Consider the following 14,789-nt stretch of genomic DNA (forward strand, 5'->3'; position numbering starts at 1 on the left):
CATCAAACCTAGAAGTTGGAAAGGTACTAAATTGAAACAGGATTAACATTTAAAAAGCTAATATTAGATACTTGATGTTTTTATCCTTGTTTGTAATGATATTGAATTAGTTTATCTATGTTCAATCACATGAAAATCAGAATTTTATTTCCTCTCCGCCTATTATAAGTTTCTCAATTATATATATACATCCTCATTGTCAATTTCCAAATGGTTTTCCCAATGCCCAGTTAGAATGCAATGTTAGAGACCGTAGAATGACAATACTCCAGCTATCCCTTAATTGGGATAGATATCATTTTCCCAGAAAGTTATTGCTTCTCATGACCATTGATTACTTTTCACACTCCAATAAGACAAAAGCCTATTTATCTGGAGGGAAAAACATGGTTGTGGTTGTGAAGTCCAGTGTGCTCCGGATTTTGCTTCAGCGCTGGGCATTAAATGCGCAGCGCTGAGCTGCGAACGGCCTAGATGAAGCCTCATGGTATAATTTAGTGTGAATCGTTGATCTTCAACATGTGAGTTTACATCAGTTTTAAGTGAAGTAACCAGTTCTGCTCATGCAGTTCAGTTAAGTTTGTTTCAAACCAAACCGGTTCATATCCTTAGAGCCAAATCGAAATATTGTTTCCCTCTTCTTCTCCATTCTCGTTCGAGCTGAAACAGAAAACAGGGGAGAGAGAGAGTCTAGAACGAGAGTCCGAAGCCCTAAACTTGGAGGAGAGAAAGTCTGCGAACGAGAGTCCGAACAAAGCTTCGATCCTGGTTTTTCAAATCGACGAACTACCCTCGTCTTCTTCATTGCATTGAGAAGCAATCTAAGAGGAGAGAGAAAAAGAGATCTCAGTTGTGCAAGGGTTTTTCCGACGAACGAACTAAGGAGAAAGAGAGAGAGCTTGCGAACGAGAGGAAGCCGTTCCTGCATCAGCTTCTTGCTTCTGCTTCTTGCTTCTGCTTCTTGCATCTGCTTCTTGTGTTTGCTTCTCAAACCCTAAAGGGAGCGTGTCTACTACGAAGGAGAGGAAGAAAGAAGTTAGGGTTCTTGCATCTGCTTCTTCATTCTTAAATAACCAAACGAGAGGTCTGCGAACGGTTCCTTGATCGGACGACACACAGGGTCTTTAGGGAAAAGAAAAAAAAAAGAAAAAGAAAGCTTAGGGCAACCTGCATTTCGGTTCCTTGGTAAGCCATAAAATCGAACAAGTTTCCTGTTTTTTAACTAGGAAAGGTTTTCTATTGATGCTGTTATTGATGTCAAGTAATTATTTCGCTATGTTTAAATTTGGAAGCTCAGAGATACCCAAGGAGAATCCTTTCTTGGGACCTGATAGCACTCGTATCAAGAAAAAACAAGGAAGCTTAGGTTTACAATTTGGTCTTGAAACTTTGTCATATTTTGTCAAATGCTAAGATGACATGCATTTTTTTATTTATTATTTGATGGAATAATTCATTTTTGATCATAGTATTTTTGGATATAATTCATATTTGACCAGATTCTCCCTCCAAAGATATCATTGTAGCCTTCTTCCACAACTAGCAACATGATTGACAAATCCTAGTGAAGAAATTTGTAGTTGATTTTGTCTTCTTGTGTCATGGTTTTTCTCTCATATTGTGAAGCTTTACAAATTTAATTAACAGATTTTAACTATTTAAGTTTTTGAGTATTATCCTTCTTGTATGTGCTAGACTCTGACATATTTTAACTATTTAATTTTTTGAATATGATCCTTCTCGTATGTGCTAGACTCTGACTACTATTGTCACATCCACCCAGCCGGTATCCTATCTCGCATACCCGGGATGTGATCCACAGCCCGAAGATCCAGATCGAGCGGCCATGCCTCCCACATACACGATAACATAATCATGAACAATATAATCAATGTATAAAGAACTAATAGATAGATCAAAAGAATAAGACAAGATAGATAATCAGAGTGTGGAAACATTTAAGTATCAACTTCAAAGTGATAACATCTCAAAGAGAAGGAGTGATCAGAAGTCACTCCTTCACAAATAGCGGAAGCAGTAGTAAATCAAGTTTAGTTACAGACAATATCATAAATAAATCCATAAAACCGGAGAGAGAAGATCCCAATGATTACGGCCATCCAGGGAAATGGGGCCTACACATAGGTTTCTTCTATCCTAATGAAGACTCCTCGAGGTATGGATGAAGTTTACCCAACGTGGCCGCTCCCTCACAAGAGTGGGGCTAACCCTGGAACGAACTATAATCCTCCTCGGCACCGCAATCCTGACTCTCTCATAGTAGCCATCACCCGCAGGGTAGTATGCGGGATCATAGCTCGGGTCGAGGACGCGCCATCAAGATCGCAGCACTGCAGGAAAATCTAACAAATTGCACAAAAAGGAATGAGTTCAAAAGAACTCAAGCAAGGCAAGTCGTTTCACAATACACGGTCCATTTGATACAATTCACATACGATGCAATATGATATGAGGCAAAATGAAATATGATTCTATATTAAGTATGCCGGTCTCTAAGGTAGACATGCTTTAAGCCATAGCACCATACTCCTTTGGGTCGTCAATTACACCCCCTCAATCATAAGATATCTTGGGTCCGCCCGGGAAGTTCGGTAAGGTCATCTCATAAACCATGGTTGGGGAATCGACCATCGCCTCTCACATCACCGTTTGGTATAAGTACAGGCGCATGTCACGGTAAAGCCTAGCCCAATGCAAGTCATCTACTCGGCCATATCATGTCGGATCCATATACGTCCATTCCTCGCCCCGGCGATCCTTTCCGGTATCCTTCACACTAGAGTCAAGGATATTACTCACCGGACTCACCAACCCTATTGGTCATCCACATATAGTAAACGGGAAGCTTTCACGTCCTCTCACGGATTGGTTACCGGTCTTGAGCGCCCGTGAGCCCAGGTCTATCCATATGCAATCCTACCAATAAATGGCCCCTTTCGAGTATCCGCAATATAGTTCAAGCCCTCTCACGGAGTGGATACCGGTCTTGAGTACTCTTGTTCATATTCTACCACGGGTCGTTCGGTCTCAATACCCTTCCGATTCGGGTCGATACGACAAGGAAAATATCCTAACCATACACCTAGACAACCCATATATGTCACCCAATGACCCGGGAAAGTGTCGATAGGCACCATCGGAGAACATCCCATACTATTCCCTCCGATGCCCAAGGACAGAAGTGTCGAAAGGACACCTCCCAATCCCAAGTCATACGTAATCAATCATAAGCTCAATCTCATCATATCATACTTGAATCAATAATTCATCATATAAACAATGTATATCATAACATGATTGATCATATTTAAATTCATAAAGCATAATTGAACATGGTATTCTAAATAATATATGACATTGTATTACTGATAAGAAACATTTAACAGTCATGTATGGTAAAGGAATACTCATATTAACATAATCATTAACTTCCCATAATGTAAGCATGTTGATGTAATTAACATACTTAAGTTAACGACCGTCCTTACCTTAATCAAGTTGTAATTAAATTCAAGGATCACCAAGAATGGTTCCAAGTCGGTGTTGACACCCTAGATAACATACAAGCAACATCGAGAAGAAAACATTCAAATCGGGGTTCAAACGGATCAATTCGGCTGAAAACAGGCTTTAACAACTCTTGGTTGATCGCTTGGTCGATGTCGGTCCTAGCAATCGACCAAGACTTGTTAACCGGGCAGCAAAGGAAATGTGATCGAAGCGCCCTTCCACCGCTCCGATTGACATGAAATTTGGAGGGCATGTTTATAACAAGAAGAGGATATTGCACACCAATTTTCATGAAGATCCAACGGTTCAATCAAAAATGCCCAATTCGAAATATTAGGTTCTATATGGTAATCCTCAAGAATCAAAATGGAATTTATAGAAATTGTAAAGGATGGTAGGAATCAATCAAATAAAGGATAAGAATTGAGTTAGAGTCTTAATTTCAATATAGTCTAAGCTTATCATGCAATTACATATCGATTTGAATCAATTAGGCTAGATTGAATAGAATCAAAGTGATGAAGTGAAATTAATCTTAATTGAATCATAGCATATCATGAGTGAAGATGTTTAAGGAATTGGAGAGGGGCAACTCATGGTTGAGTGTTTGCAAGATTGCAGCACTTCAGCCATGGTCTCAAGATTATCAAATGATAGGGAAATGAATAGATTAGAAGAGGATAGAAAGAATCATACCTTGGATTGATGATTAACACATACACCAATGATTAGAGTCAAGATTTTCCCAAACTTCAAAGAATAGCCCAAGAGAGTGTCCAACCTCGAGCTCTGGAGTGCCAATGATTAGGTTAGGTCCTCATTCACGAGTTCCAAGAAGGTAGCGGCAAAATGGGAAGAGATTTCATGAATATTCGGATTTCATGACTCTTGGTCGATTGTCAGTCGACCAAGCATTCGACCAAGCTATGACAGCAACTTCGGGAGAGGATTCGGAGGGCTATACAGGGTCAAATCGAGTGGGGTTTTCTCCTACAAGTCAATCAACAAGTCTAGTTTCAGAAAATACCTTCGGATTGATCATGGGATTCCGGGAAGGTCTTCAACTAATTCAATCTTCGTCGATGCGCAGATTCTCACTCAAAACTGACAATGTGTTCAAGTAAGGGGCATCATCGTCAATGTCCATAGGCTCTGCTTCTAGCATCAAATCATCAACTAAGAGGGCCCACAGGTCTCTTCTACCACCGCTTCGGGTCTTTGGACCTGCAACAGTATAAAATCCGGGCCGGGTCAGGGTTAGGATAAGGCCGGATTTTACAACCATTCTCCTCGTCAGTTTCCTTGTCGACAGGCCATTATCCTCATCTTTTTCCTTGTGTAGCAGCATTTATCTTTTTGTTGAATTGAGAATGACTTTGCATATGATTTGTAACAAGTGATCACTTTGTGCATGCTGTCTACTAGACATGTTGGTTTTGTGAGAGCAACAATTTGATTGCAATATTTAGGGTTTTCTAATTCAAGTTGCAGATGGATACTTCCAAGCTTTATTTGCTATGTTTAAATAAATTTTGGTTTATGCAATATATATTGTTGTCATTGAAATTGAGGTGAACCATTTTATATTGCCTCTTAGTTCATATGTGTTACTTGAGTTTCATACTTTGGATTGTTGTTAAGCTAATATGTTTTGTGATCTATGCAGCAAATACTAAATCCACGATGGCTCCGAAAGCAGCGATGAAGGGAAAAAAAATAAGGGCACAAAAAGGAAAGCAACCAGTTGTGGATGAATGGTTTGTGCAGCCGGGGGCTAAAGAAAGGTTTGAGACCCTAAAGAAGCAAACAATAGTAGAAGGAAGGGAGGTAGAAACAAAATCCTTTCAAGCTGTAGGTGTATGTGATATGCTTAAAGGGATAGGTTGGGAGAGCATGTTGCATTTAAAAGCCAAGTGTTATCTTGAGCTAGTTAGGATTTTTTATGCAAATTTTCATTTTATTGGGCAGCAAGAAGACTTGAAAGCCATCTCCTATGTTAAAGGGACTCGCATTGAGCTAGGTATTGATAACCTAGCTTCCATTCTTGAAATTTCAGATGAGGGTCCTTGTCTCTTTTGGGAACCTAGAAAGAAATTTAAGCACTTGGTTAATGTTGATACCACGTTTAGTGATATTATGGTAAATTATACAGGTGACACCAGCATCACCCGCATCAAGGAAAACAGTTGAAACCTATTCCCCACATGTTGAGCCACATCATCCAACACAACATCATCCCCCGTAAGGGTCATCGTGAGTCCATAAATTCTTTTCAAGCCTATGTGACCCATTGTGTTCATAGTTTGAAGCATCTAAACCTGCCCTTCATCATTCTTCGGATGATGCAATGTGCTTTAGTGACACACAATCGTGGTCTACCATACAGTAGAGTCCTAAGTTACATATTTAATGTATCTGGAGTTGATGGTAAGGGGGAGGAACCTTCTAAGGAGAGAGAAGTTATAATTTGTTGTAACAAATTTTCTTGTGGAGAAGTGGCAGATTTTCAAAACCCTCCTCCAGATGTAGGAGCACATCCTCCAGCAAATGAGGAGTCACACTTCACACATGCTCAGTTGTTGGCTTTTCAACAGCATATGGATGGAAGATATGCAAAATTGGAGGATCATGTGCTTTATATGCGTCATCAGCAGGACCAAATGGCTCGTCAGCAGGATCAAATGGCTCGTCTGCTGGACCAAATGGCTCACCACTTGCAGATTCCGGTGCCCACAAGATCTCCATCAAATTCTACATCATATTTTGAGTAGGAAAACACAAAGTATTGAGTGCAATACTGGTTCATATTGATACAGTAAGTAGTGTTTAAATGTTTTGCTTTTAATCTCTTATATTGATCTGTTTGCTTTAGAACTTTGTCATGTTGTCATTTATATGAAGATAAATATAGTGAAAATCGGTTCGGTTACTGTTCAAGTAGAATAGATGGTAGGGAAGTGGTTTTCTTTTTGAGAATATTTTGTCTCTGAAAATGTAGTAAGAAGAGGATGCTAAAATAAATACAGTAGGATAAAATGGTTGGGGGGAGGGGGTAATGGTCATGTCTAGATATGTGTTTAATGGTTTTGTGAAGTTGTGCTAGCATTGATTGTGTAACTATGTAGGTTCTTTTTATTGATTATTACCTGATAAAATTATGCTGCAGTTAAACTCTATTCATAATATTTTAGTACATTGAAGAGTGTTTGTAGCTATTTTCTCTATCACCATGATGTTATCAAATAGTCTTACAAAAATAGAACCATGCCGAGGGCAATTTTAGAAAGAAATCTCTCAAACATGCTTGTCATTTATGTCATGAGATGAATATTAAGTTGAAAAAACACTGAAGGGTCCCTAAACTACTCCTAACAACATGATGGGCTGAAATAATTTATTTTATGTCATAGTACAATAGTTTATCTGGATAATTGGGTTTAGTCTGCAAACCAATAAATAGGTGGAGGAGTGGAATCTTAGTATTTATGATTGTCATATGCATTTGGCATCTGAGAGCAACTGCATTTGCCTTGACTCTTTCCATTTATGAAATAAGGAGGAATGGAACCTAATTTATTATTATTTGGGCACCTCAATTGGTTACTCTGAATAGCTCCTATGGTTAAGATGCTCTAGTCATGTACCTGAGCTTCATTGCTAGTAATTGTGGCTCTTGGGTCATCAAGGGGAGTATTAGATTGTCAGATTTTTGGGGCTGTGTAGTTCAATTATTTAATTTATACATATATATTCAATATGAAATATGGGTGAATCTTTATAGGGACTAATTGTTGGAGTCTTGGAGAAAAGTTTGATTGTTATAAGGTTTATTCTATTGTTTTTTTTTTCCACCTAGTTTTGGGATCACTATAAGATGGATGTGGCATATTTCTTACAGTGACCTGAAGAGAAATCAACCGACAACTATATGAAATCTAGTGTTTCTAACCTTTCTTACTCTCCTTCAAATTTTTGTGATGTTATTTATAGTTTTTGGTTCAATTATTACTAGTATCACTATGCTATGGCTGTATCTCTTCCTATCATGAAAATGAAAATTCTTATTTTGAGTTTTATAGTGGCTTTTCTTACTTTTTATTCTCAACTGCAAAGTATGGATTGCTAGCGTCGGTGATCTCCATTGTGGTATTGTTTATATGCATGGTTGCCACCCCCTTCAAAATCCAGTGCGGGAAAAGGAAGCAAGAAGAGGTGTTGGGAATCTATGTTGAGGAACCAGCTCCATGAAGTTGTTTGTAGTTCAAATTTTGGAAAGAAGATGTCAGCTTCATGACTAGTGTTTAGGGCATACTATTTATTAAATGCTTAGTTTTATTTTTTGTATTCCTGGTGAGAACTTAATTTTTTTTTGGTAGTTTGCTCCTGCATCTTTTACCATCGAGATTCAGTTTTTGGTGTGAAAGGTGAATCTGAATTGAGTCATGCTTTGTATCGCTATGGTTACTTTCTGCAAACTGGTTAAAGACTAATTTTATTATTATTTGGGCACCTCAATTGGTTACTCTGAATAGCTCCTATGGTTAAGATGCTCTAGTCATGTACCTGAGCTCATTGCTAGTAATTGTGGCTCTTGGGTCATCAAGGGTTGTATTAGATTGTCAGGTTTTTTTTGGGGCTATGTAGTTCAATTATTTAATTTATACATATATGTTCAATGTGAAATATGGGTGAATATTTATAAGGATTAATTGTTGGAGTCTTGCAGAAAAGTTTGATTGTTATAAGGTTTATTCTATTGTTTTTTTTTCCACCTAGTTTTGGGATCGCTATAAGATGGATGTGGCATATTTCTTACAATGACCTGATGAGAAATCAACCGACAGCTGTGATGAAAAGGCATGGTGTCGTTTCACACCCCCGTTATTATTTTGATCATGTTGTTCCAAGTAATTTGGTTATGCTCACTATTTGTTAACTGTGATACTGTGGTGCAACTTAAGTTTTTCTATCGGAGTATAATCCATTAATTTGGATCTCCAAAACTTGCCACATGAGTTACTCAAAGTAAAATGAAATAAGTTTATTCCTAAGAATAGCTCATTTAGATTGAAACCACATTAACTTTTACGTTACATGGGGAAAAACCAACCCTAATTTTGTACGCAATAGACTTCTTACCAAACAAAATTAACACCCAATAAACTACTCTATATTTAATTTAAAAAAAAAAAAAAAAAAAACAAAATCCTTTCCACACATACACAGATGTTTATCAGATAATGATTCAATTTGGCCTCTAAACCTATGCTTGGGATGGCATCAGATAGCTAGCTTTTAATCTCGGTGTTTCTCATCTTTTAATTTTAGAGTGAATATACTTTGTGCTGAAGTAGAGACAATCACAAGTGCCTCACTTTTTCTCTTCATCACCAATTTTCATCCTTCAAAATTTGGTTTCTTTGAAAAAACAACCCAAATTGTTAAATATAAAGGATATATGCCCATTTTAGTGAAACGCACCGTGCCTTTTTAAATATAGAGGATATATGCCCATTTTAGTGAAACCGCATGGTGCCGTTTCACACCCCCGCGAAATGGCACCACGCCTTTTCGTCACTGTGAGGAAAAGGCATGGTGCCTTTTTGCAGGTGTTGGAAACGGCACCATGCCTTTTAAAATTTTAAAAGGATATATGTCCATTTTAGCGAAACGGCATGGTGCCGTTTCACACCCCCGCGAAACGGCACCATGCCTTTTCATCACTATGATGAAAAGGTATGGTGCCCTTTTGCAGGCGTTGGAAACGGCACCATGCCTTTTTAAAGTTTAAAGAATATGTGCCCATTTTAGTGAAAAGGCATGGTGCCGTTTCACACCCCCGCGAAACGGCACCACGCATTTTCGTTATTGTGATGAAAAGGCATGGTGCCGTTTCACACCCCCGCGAAACGGCACCACGCATTTTTGTCATTGTGATGAAAAGGCATGGTGCCCTTTAGCAGGCGTTGGAAACGGCACCATGCCTTTTCAAAGTTTAAAGAATATATATGCCCATTTAAGTGAAACGGCATGTTGCCGTTTCACACCCCCACGAAATGGCACCACGCCTTTTCGTCACTGTGATGAAAAGGAATGGTGCCCTTTTGCAGGCATTGGAAACGGCACCATGCCTTTTTAAAGTTTAGAGAATATATGTCCATTTTAGTGAAACGGCATGGTGCCGTTTCACACCCCCGTGAAACAGCACCACACCTTTTCGTCACTGTGATGAAAAGGCATGGTACCCTTTTGCAGGCGTTGGAAACGGCACCATGCCTTTTTAAAGTTTAAAGAATATATATGCCCATTTAAGTGAAACGGTATAGTGCCATTTCACACCCACGCAAAACGGCACCATGCCTTTTTAAATTTTAAAGGGGTGTATGTGGAACCGGGTTTTTTTTTGGGGGGGGGGGGGGGGGAGGGTGGAGGGGGGGGGGGAGGTTGGGGGGGGGGGGGGGGGGGGGGGGGGGGGGTGGGGGGGGATGGGGGGGTGGGGGGATGATACCCCATACTTGAAGACAATGTTCGATATAGGAAAGAGACTACGCCTTGATGAAGAGAAGATTGGTTGATGACCTTAGAGCTTGGTGGGATATGATTTAAAGCCATTTTTCATGCTAGGTAAGTTATAGAATATGTGTTTAAAGTTTCGTTTGATTCCGAGTAGTGGAAGACCCTCAAATCCATATTTTTGGCTTTGCTGTCAGCCTGGGTCAACTGCTTGGGTCGATTGGGCTAGGCTACCCAGCCAATTGACCCAGAGATGCTGAACTCGAATAGAATCTTCTGTTTAGGTTATGTTGCTATATATACCCCATGACTTCGTGATTTTAGTATCCCTAGCCTCCAAAACACTTAGAGAACGAAGGGAAACCATCTCCAAGCCTCCAAAGGTGAAGAAGAACACCTAATCTTGCAAACTTGCTAGTTCTCTCTCTTATTTTTCAATCAAAGGTTAGTATTCAATCTTTTGTGTTATTGATTCATTCTTTCCATGATCACTCTCATCTTTGAACTGAGATTTATGATGAAGATGCTGCAACCTTGTAGTCATATCTTTACAATCTCTTTTCATTCTCTTAAGCCATGATCATCTCATTCATTCTTAATATGATTTTTATGATTTCTTCTTAAAACATGATAATATTCTTATTTTGATTTAATCTAGCATATTAGATGTCTCTCCATGATTATTCATACCTCTGATCTACTGTGTTCTTGTACTAGAATGAGATCTTGTCATCTCTAGTTCATATCTTTCGTTCATAGCATGTTTCCAATGAAAACCATGATTTTTACCAAAATAGAAACTATGATTTCAAATTAGTAAGTAATAGTTTTAATGGTTGTTTGATGTCTAAAATATGATTTTTAGTCTTAGACTACTGTGTTAGACATTCTCTCCAAGTTTCGTCGCATTCCGGATTGTTTAGCATAGGTTTCGGATCAAGATTCCCTTTTTATTTTCGGATTTGTCGTTGGGCAGACTGCTTGGGTCAACTGACTCAGTCAACCCAGCCAATCAACCCGCAAAAGCAGAATTTGATTTCTTTGTCCGATTCGATTCGATTGATGCTCATTCTTTTAGGACTACTTCCTAATGACTGTATGATGTTATTCTAGGGTTTGTTTGCTAAATTTGGATTCATCCTCTTGTTTGTCCGGAATATATTCGAATCTATTTAAGGTAAGGAAAGTTGTTACCATATTAACATAGATTGCATAGATTTAGTTTCTAATTTGGGAACTACTTAGATTTGCTACTGTTATGTTAGTTTCTATTATGATATGAATGTTGTAAGTACAGTAGGATCTTATTTCCTTATTTACTTTATGTACTTGGATCATGTATGAATACTTATTCATGTATGTTGTTCATTATTTCGATATTGTCTTATTATACTCTTTTGTTTGATGAGATATCTGTCGTGGATGATATGACTGAATTATGATTGTGATTGTTTAGGTATGATTTGGGATTGGGGAATGTCCTTTTGACATTTCTGTCCTTGGACCTCATTGGGAGTAGTATGGGATATTTCCAATGTTGCCCTTTGACACTTTCCCTGATTATTGGTTGTCATACCTAGGATTTGTCTAGCAGTGTTTGGCTAGGTTATACCCCTATTATATCAGACTCGATTCGGAAGGGTATTGAGACCGAACGACCCGTGGTAGCAATGGGGATTCATGGGTGCTCAAGAGCGGTGAGTTATATCCGTGAGGGGACATGAATCACATTGTGGGGGCCATTTATGGGTAGAGTTGCATATGGATAGACTTGGGCTCATGGGCGTTCAAGACTAGTAACCAACTCGTGAGAGGACATGAGAGCTTCTCGTTTACTATATGTGGATGACCTATAGGGTTGATGAGTCCGTATTTGAGAGAGTCGGATATGCTGACTCTAGTGTGAAGGATACCGGAAAGGATCCCGAGAGGGGAGGAATGGATGTATCTGGATCTGAGTTGATGTAACTAAGTAGATGACTTGCATTGGGCTAGGTTTTACCCTGATATGCTCCAATACTTAGACCAAACGGTGATGTGAGAGAGAGGTGACTTAACCCCCAGCCATGGATTGTCCAAGATGGATGAAGGACCCTTTGCCAACCGAGGATGAGTGAATTGAGACCTACCCAAAGAAGTATGGTGCCATGACTTAAAGCATGTCTGCCTATAGAGACCACTATACATAGAGTTAGACTCATACATGCATTGTCTGTCTCATATCATATCATATGGTGCTTTGCTTATGTTATCATGTTATTTATGCTATTATGGAATAACTTGCCTTGCTGAGTTTCTTTTGAAACTCATTCCTTTTGTACAACATGTTTTGTTAGATTTTTCTGCAGGCCCTGATGGCTATGAAGCGCAATATGAGGAAGCGCAAGATGAAGAAGCGTACCATACGCAAGGTGTTGGCGACTACGAAGATTACCTTGAGGATTCCTCGAGTGGTCTCACCGGTTACCAAGATTAGCTCTACTGTGGAGTGGGAATGTTTGAGCGTTATCGATGAAGTCTATGTTTATGAAGACGTTCTTTACAAAGTAGAATAGACTTAGCTTAGTTAGATTATATCTTTCTTTCTTGTCTTTAGAATCAGTTGTAATCTCCTTTGACTTTTGATCCACATTCCGCTGTACTCGTGGAGTGAGATTCCGCCTCACTCTACATTTGACTTTGTATATCTATTGGTATCTTTTCCGCACTTTGATGATTATCTCGTTACTTTACTTTGATTCATTTGAATAATATTGTTAACCTTGATTTAGTCTTGTTCTTGATTGTATTATTGTGAATGTGGGAGGTTGATTTACAAACTATTGGATCTTGTGGACTATGGATCACACACTCGGGTATGCCAGATAAGGTACCGGCTGGGTGGATGTGACAATATATGTCATTTTAGTGAAACGGCATGGTGCCGTTTCTCACCCCAGCGAAATGGCACCACACCTTTTTATCATTGTGATGAAAAGGCATGGTGCCTTTTTGCAGGTGCTGGAAACGGCACCATGCCTTTTAAAATTTTAAAAGGATATATGTCCATTTTAGTGAAACGGCACCACGCCTTTTCGTCACTTGACCAAGATGTGCTCTTTTCTATTTTTTTTCTCCCCATTTTTTATGCTTTTTTATTTGTGGTTGGGACTTGCAAGAGAGCATTAATCAAGTTCCCAAGATGTAAATAAGCTCTGGTGTTACGCAATATGCACGTTATCATGATCATGAGTGCTCTACCACACCATTCAAGCCATGTCCATTACAACAACACAACCCCACGAATCATTTCTTAATCAACCCCGAATTTGGAGTTGAAGGTAAATAATTGACAAATTCTATTTCACCCACGACAAAGACATCGTCATTATAGAATTCCAACTGTCTGTTGAAGCCTTTCAACCCTGCAAGGATAATGAAGCGTCCAGTAGGAGGTAAGAAAAGGCGTGGTGTCGTTTACCTTCCTACTGTCCATGGAAGCCTTTACTCTTCTTTTTTTTCCCCTCACCCTTCATCACAACCACCACAGCAGCAACCAAGCCTACATCCTGTCCCAAACCTTCCCATCCCTGCAACCCCAGCCCTGCCCTCTCTATTGTACAACCACCACATTACACTGCAACTCCTGTAACCAGCCCCATCTAAAACCCACACTAACAAGAAAACAATAGAATTTCCATTAATAATTTCCTAATTCAAGCACAACTAGTGAAGCCTACTTATAGGCTTATAGCTTGGCTAAGCTTCACAAAATAAGACATCTCAAAAGTTGATCACTATAGCTCGAACCTAGCATTAATCCCTGGTTATGTGTCATCTACCAAAACAATATCATCAGCAAAATGCATAAAACAAGGAATTGACCATAGATCCAAAATGGGTACCTAGCATGAACCTGAAGAATGACCTTACGAACAAAATATCATTCTCAAATTTGCTTCAATCAAGTTACAAAATACATGTCCAGAATTTGTATGAACAATTTGTAGTTCTATTTCCTCAAATCATAATATTACATTTCCAACATACGAAATGGTTACAAACAGAGCCATTTGAAATGGTTACACACAGAGCCATACGAAATGGTTACAAACAGAATTTGTATGAACAATTTGTAATTCTAGACTGCTTCCTGTGCACATACTTCACTGCTGCGATTTTAGAAATGCGTTCACGGCAGTTCACTTGCAGTGCATCAACATTAGCTTCAACCTATGTTCCAATCAAAGATAAACTTGTGAGAAGTTCACAATTCGCAGTACTACTGCTATGCTTCATGTTTTTGAATACAAAAGTCTGGAATCATACACCTAAACTAGGGTACAAAGTTGAAGCATAAAAATGACAAAAAGAAAATATGCTTTACAAAGCAATGGAATATAGCATTGTTGGAAAGAACATACCAGAGGATTTTGAGGCTTCAGGTCCCTATGGCAAACTCCAGGAACACTGTGCATATAACTTGGGCCCCTAAATAACATACAAATCTAAAAGAGTTAGATATGTAAGCCTCACAAGGGAAGTTAGGCGGTATGTAAACTAAGAAACAAAACCGAGATATGACTAGGAACACCACTCCAGTCAGCTAGGCTAAAAAAAATCGTAAACATACTCCACTAAAAAAGAAAATAAACCAAATGGTAAAGGAAACTCGTTCCAGCCGTAGCTGTGATTGGAATCTTAGAGATCTTGAACTTCTAAATTAAGCGTTCAAACAAAGACTGGACTGGTAAAGAGTCATAGTC

At 38.9% G+C, this 14,789-nt stretch overlaps 1 long non-coding RNA gene across 2 annotated transcripts; it reads left to right on the forward strand.

The window, feature by feature from the left end:
• The first annotated feature begins 597 nt into the window (after positions 1 to 597).
• LOC148999161 (uncharacterized) lies at positions 598 to 8,266 on the forward strand. Of its 2 annotated transcripts, XR_016171005.1 has the most exons (4): positions 598 to 1,185; positions 5,198 to 5,551; positions 5,684 to 6,346; positions 7,720 to 8,266. It is a non-coding gene; the product is annotated as an uncharacterized LOC148999161 (long non-coding RNA). The 2 variants fall into 2 exon arrangements; XR_016171004.1 differs by having other exon boundaries at positions 5,198 to 6,346.
• The last annotated feature ends 6,523 nt before the right edge of the window (positions 8,267 to 14,789 follow it).

The sequence above is a fragment of the Hakea prostrata genome, unplaced genomic scaffold, assembly GCF_041222555.1.
Source record: "Hakea prostrata isolate BN-2017 unplaced genomic scaffold, UWA_Hpros_2 contig_31, whole genome shotgun sequence".
Taxonomy (NCBI): domain Eukaryota; kingdom Viridiplantae; phylum Streptophyta; class Magnoliopsida; order Proteales; family Proteaceae; genus Hakea; species Hakea prostrata.